At 49.8% G+C, this 5,491-nt stretch overlaps 1 pseudogene; it reads right to left on the reverse strand.

Annotated features, from left to right (window-relative positions):
* Window positions 1-2,658: 2,658 nt before the first annotated feature.
* Window positions 2,659-5,169, reverse strand: LOC144790755 (ubiquitin carboxyl-terminal hydrolase 22-A pseudogene; annotated as a pseudogene).
* Window positions 5,170-5,491: the final 322 nt, after the last annotated feature.

The following is a 5,491-nucleotide window of genomic DNA, read 5'->3' on the forward strand; positions in this document are numbered from 1 at the left end:
ATCAAGGAGCGCTTCACAGTTAAGAGTGGGTTTGGGGTAAAGCCTCTTGGTGCTTTTACCTGGCATGTGGCTTTCCCTCTTCTCACTTTATTGCGCTATGTGACATCCTGACTCTTCCTCTGTTCAGCCCCCTGGGTTCTTAGATTACAGTCTGGCACTAACCCCCTCCATCAGGTTTCGGAGCGCCATGTCAGTCTCACCGCCCGTCTTTACAGGTTCAATGTCCAACATCGTTATCTTCCTGTCTTCTAGGAGCTATGCGACTGCCTCTTTGTGAACTCTTCCAAACCTCCAGTTGTGGATAGTCTTTGTCAGGGTGATCCCACCCCCTCCCGTCAGCTATCAGTGGATAGAATGGGTGCCCACATTAAGGCCTTGCAGGATATGCGAATATTCCCAGATGGCGCAAATCAGAGAACTCATTTAGCGCCAAGTGCCACCGAACAGTCAAATAACCTGTGCATGAAAACAGAAAGGCGTGAGCTTACAGGAGAAGTGTGACGATCCTTTTTGGAAATGTGCACTTTTTAGAGTGCCTGCGCCTTCCTTTGTTTGTGATGTATGTTTTATTTTTATTTAGCTAAAACACGTGCATTTCAAGATATTCCTATATGGTGTCTGGTCTGAGACTGCACGCATGCAAAAATGCAAACTGGAGCGTGTTTAGTGCTTATGCACGAACCAATGTTTTAGCAATTGTCTGATGAACGTACTTCGTCTGCGTGCACCAAGAACCACGCAGGAACGAAACATTATACCATTTTCGGTGGCTCTGCGTGAGAAGGAAGTCTTCTAGGAGCTATGACTGCCTCGTTGTCACCCCATGCTCTTGACGTCTATGTGTACAGATACATGCGGTCTTTCAAGTGCAGCCAGAGCAGTGAAAACAAGCACAGTCCTCGCCCAGCTGGTTGGGGATCCCAGGCTACTGGCAGAGGCGGCCGAGGGCCAACCAGGTGCGAAGATGGAGCCTAACAGCCCAAAACGAAAGCTGAATTTGGGTCCCTGTGGTGATCGTGGCAGCCTCTATGCCAGCTGCGCTCTCGCAGCTGTAACACCCCCTGGGACGGTACCCCAGGCAGCCATGACCGTCGGAGCCTGCATGAAGTAACACATCTGGAGGGAAGGGTTTACTGACTAACCGTTGTTTATGCACTCAGGTGTATGAAACGTATGGAGGAAACGGCATCCCACGGTGCAGTGCCATCCAACTCTGGTACATAAAAACACTCATAATCTGCACAGAGACCGCAACAAATGATAAATCATATACTGAATTAGAGCAGAGGGATGTTCTTCCTCGATCGCCTTGTCACAGCCAGCAAATATTCTCCCCTTCTTTAAAGATACTTTAATGTGTATACCCATATTGCCAGTAAATGATCTTAAACAAGGAGGTGCTTTCCTGGGGGTTTCACGCAGTAGGAGTGACTACACACCGCAGACGCTTCTACAAAGGGCGAGGCTAGACGAGCCCGCCTTTAGGGCCTGGCCCCCCGGCCCACACCGCGCCGCCATTGGCCGAAGGTCCCGGGGGGCTGCCCTATAGGCAGCCAGCCCGGGAAGTACTTCCGGGTCAGAGATGGGTGACGCACGTCCGGTGGGGGCAGAGGCCATGACCTATTTAGGTCTGGGACTCGGACAACTCGGCCTCTTTCCCCGCCAGCACCGGACCTGCTCACCCACTCCCAGTCCCTTTGTTAACCTGTTTTTATCTCCCACCCACCCGTCCCTTAAGGCAGTGATTTGGAGGTGTGTGTTGCGGAAAAGAGACATTTGAACACTGATAGACTGAAAAAATGGAGTGGAGTCCGCCTTTGCGCACTCCCTAGGCCAGCACTGAGGGGAGAGAGGGTAAGCTCTCCGCAGGGGGATGGAGACCACCGGCTGGGGAGGCGAGGGCGTCAGGTACGAGCCTCCTAGCAGCATGGTGGATGAGAGGTGGGGCCCTGGAAATGGCGGACAAGGACCCGAGGGCTGGGGCCCATCGCTCGGGGGCGCAGGTGGGTTGCACCTGGCGCGGGCATCTTTACCTGGGGGATGCGAACCTGAAGGCTCCTTGGTGCTGGGGGAATCGAGAAATTATGAGCAAATGCAAGTTGAAACGTATAATAAAAGTTGATGAGGAAGAGTTGATAATAAAGGAGAAATGTTGCTCATAATTTGAGAAATGTATAATAATTTACTTGTCATGTTTATGAAGTGTGATTAAACATGGCCTTTTTACACCCACCAGTTTCCCAAGTGATTGTTTGGTGGGGAGGCGGGTGTGGAGCATGCTGGGGGATCCGGGGCCTAAAGGCCTGCGTGACAGCGGTGCTGGTTAAGTAGGCTCTGCGGAGAGGACAAGTCCAGAGTCACGGGCTGTGCCGGGGCAAAGCAGCGGCCTCACTCTGGTCCTTCTACTGGGCACCGGGAATGGATAAGGCTGTGGCCTCCTTCTGGCCTCCAGGGTCTCTCTCCCACGAGAGGGCCTGCAGCACACACTCCTTCCTACCTCTTGTGTCTCCAGGAACACAAGTGGCGCCCTCGAGCAGCCGGATCTGCCTGCTCTTTCATTTGCAGAGGGGCACCTCTGCCAGATCCTGCTTCCTGCAGTTTCTTTCCGGGTTCTCGTGGGCACCGGGTGAACAAGTCGTGAGGGGGTGACACCATGAGTTACCCGCACAGGGTGACACCGACCCGTGTGACGCCGCTGGCTTCAGCGCAACCATTACCTTTGCAGACAGTGTCTGTGTAGCAAGCACATCTAATCCAGCGTTGAGGAATTTGTGTGCATCCTGTTGCTCGTACCCTACTAAATGCCGTGCATGCATCCACACCAGATGCAATAACCTATGGGGAATGTGAGGAGATCTGTGCCCAGAGTAAAACTCCTGAAAGAGTGTAGACAGTTCACAAACAAGACATGAGCCTGGGCTTTGCATTTCACATTTGTGTCCGTCTGAAAGGAAAAAGTCTCGCAGTAGTGGAGTGTGGGTAAGTGCTTGAACTATACAGTTCATAAAACACGTATTTCCAAGGTTGATCAGCCCTCGTAGACCTATGTTGCAGTTAGTGGTTATTTTTCTAGTCTTGGGATTATGTCGCAGCAATTCTAATTCTCTTTTTGTTGGCTCCTACGTTGAATATTTCTCTCCAACTCCTGTCATTGTATACTGGTAAGGAGAAACCATTGTTGGGGTGAAAGCTTATAGTTTCCAGGCTTTCTGAGGTTCTTCTTTGTCAATTTGTTCCATCGTAAATGTAATCTTGACACATAAAGCAGTATATACCCCCATATAAAATGTCTATGGCTAAATTATGTTGTTTTGCTTTTGCGTCTCGTGGATATGTTTCTTTGTAAAACAGCCAAAAAAGACACAGTAGTGGAAGAGGAGGTCTGTTCTAGTGGGCACCGCACATGTGACAAATGCAAGACTTAGCCTTGCGTTTCCTGGTCTCAAGGGTGCAACTCCACACGAAGCACTGCACTGGTAGATGACACGCAAGTTCTGCTTCCAGTTCTCCACCTTAAAGCTGTTCACATGGGAGCAGCTGGCCGGACAGATGGCAAAAGGCACATGGGGCGCTGGGGGAAGGAGAGCCTGGTAGAGAGTTCCAACACAGTCACGGATGGAGGGTGGGGGCTGGCAGTGACTACACAGTAGCTACAGGGGAAAGGGGGCTTGGAATAGGAAGTGTAGTCCTGCAATTTGGGCTTTGTGTTCTGAAGGGGTGCAGGTTTTAAGTGCAGGTATCTCTGAGAGGAATCAGTCTCGTATGTGACGGTATCGAGAGGGAAGGGATTTGAAATGGAACATACAAGAGGGTAGCAGCCGTGTTGGGTTCTTATGGAGAATTTGGGATGAGAGCATATGAAGCAATCTCTGAACTAAAAAGCACCACTAATTGTGACGTTAATGTGCCCCTGAAGAAGGAGTATTGGGTGGGGCAGGTACATGAGAAGGAAGGGTAGGTGAAGGGAGAACACGGGTAGGGGTGCCCGTGATGGCCAAGTCTCTCAGTGGGAGAGCCAGCCTCTCTCGTATACCATCGCTTCTCTTAACCTCCGCGGCTTGGCCCCCCCTTCACCCCCCCCCCCGCAGCACCGTGCAGCTCATGGAGTGGTAGCTCCTCCTCCTTTACAGACCAGAGGTCACACGAAGCAGTGCCTGAAAGACCAGGGCCCCGCAGCTCACAAGGACCATCTAATTCATTGATGAGCAGAGGGGCCAGGATACACTTCCCACTGCTGCATAATCCGCACTCTCCAAGCAGCACAACTACAAACATTTGTAATCTGGTTTTAGAGGTTAGTTTTTCTTCTGGTTCCAGTACCCCCTGGGCTCCCACCCTGCCTATTTCTTTGCAGTAGTGTGAGAATCCATTTCATGAAAAGGAATATAAAGTAGGGTTGCCAAAACAAAAATGCCAGCCATGTGTCGTTTGAAGAGCCTGCAAATATCTTGTCTTGACACTAAATATGGTTATAAATAAAAAAGTATGTATTCATTTGTAATTTGACTTTTCTGTCTTTGTTCCCTTTACATCAGTCATGGATCATTCGGGCAACCCTAGAACACAATTAAAAGTGCTTTCTATTTATATTTTCTGCACAGATTAGGGCTGAAAATATGGCTTTAGGTGACATTATTTTTGTACTGTCTGGACATTAAAATAATGACTTGGCAACCCTAATCATAAGACTGGAAGTTTGTTGCAGGAGAGGCACATTATTTATTTCTTCCACCCTCGATCCCTGATTAACCCCATAATAGCAATAGTTTAACTTGTATCTGAAACCCTACGCCGCCGTTAGTAACATACTGAGTTACTTCAAGTGTCTGGGAGTGCACCATGTGTTCAGACAAATTACTCCTCATCCTTGCCCTTCACTTTCACGCTCACCCTGCACTCACAGCGAACACAATGCACTCACAATGCACTAGTTCTGTTCAACCTGTACCTCACCCTGCAGTCACACGAGCACACTACTTAACCTGCACTCATTTGACACTTCACTCACCTGTCCCCCTTAGTGCTCAATCTGCTATCTCACTCAAACAAGCCCATCACTAACCATGCATTCATTCGTCCCACTCAGCACTTACATCCGCACCCAAATTCATATGGTCACCTAACTCACCCTGCAGTCACACTTCTTACCCTACTCTCACACTGTCGCATTGCTCATCATGCACTCACATGGGCACTCCTGCTACCCACACAGCGCAGAGGGTTAATGTGCATGCTACAAAGAACGTGTACCATGCAGATCACAGAACTGAGTGTGAGTAAACTATGACAGCGCTATAAAAAATGAAATGTTTGTCAGAAAGGTGCTATAGAGAGATGAGGTGCATTGTTGGTGAGTGGTAGCGAGGGAATTCATGGAGAAGGAGGAAATGCCCTGCAGGAACAGGGGGCTGCATGCACACAGGGGGGCATAACATGCCCCCCTGCATGTATCCCCAGGTATGCGATCTTGTATAGGCTCCCAACATTTCCC

Source organism: Lissotriton helveticus, chromosome 11, assembly GCF_964261635.1.
Source record: "Lissotriton helveticus chromosome 11, aLisHel1.1, whole genome shotgun sequence".
Taxonomy (NCBI): Eukaryota; Metazoa; Chordata; class Amphibia; order Caudata; family Salamandridae; genus Lissotriton; species Lissotriton helveticus.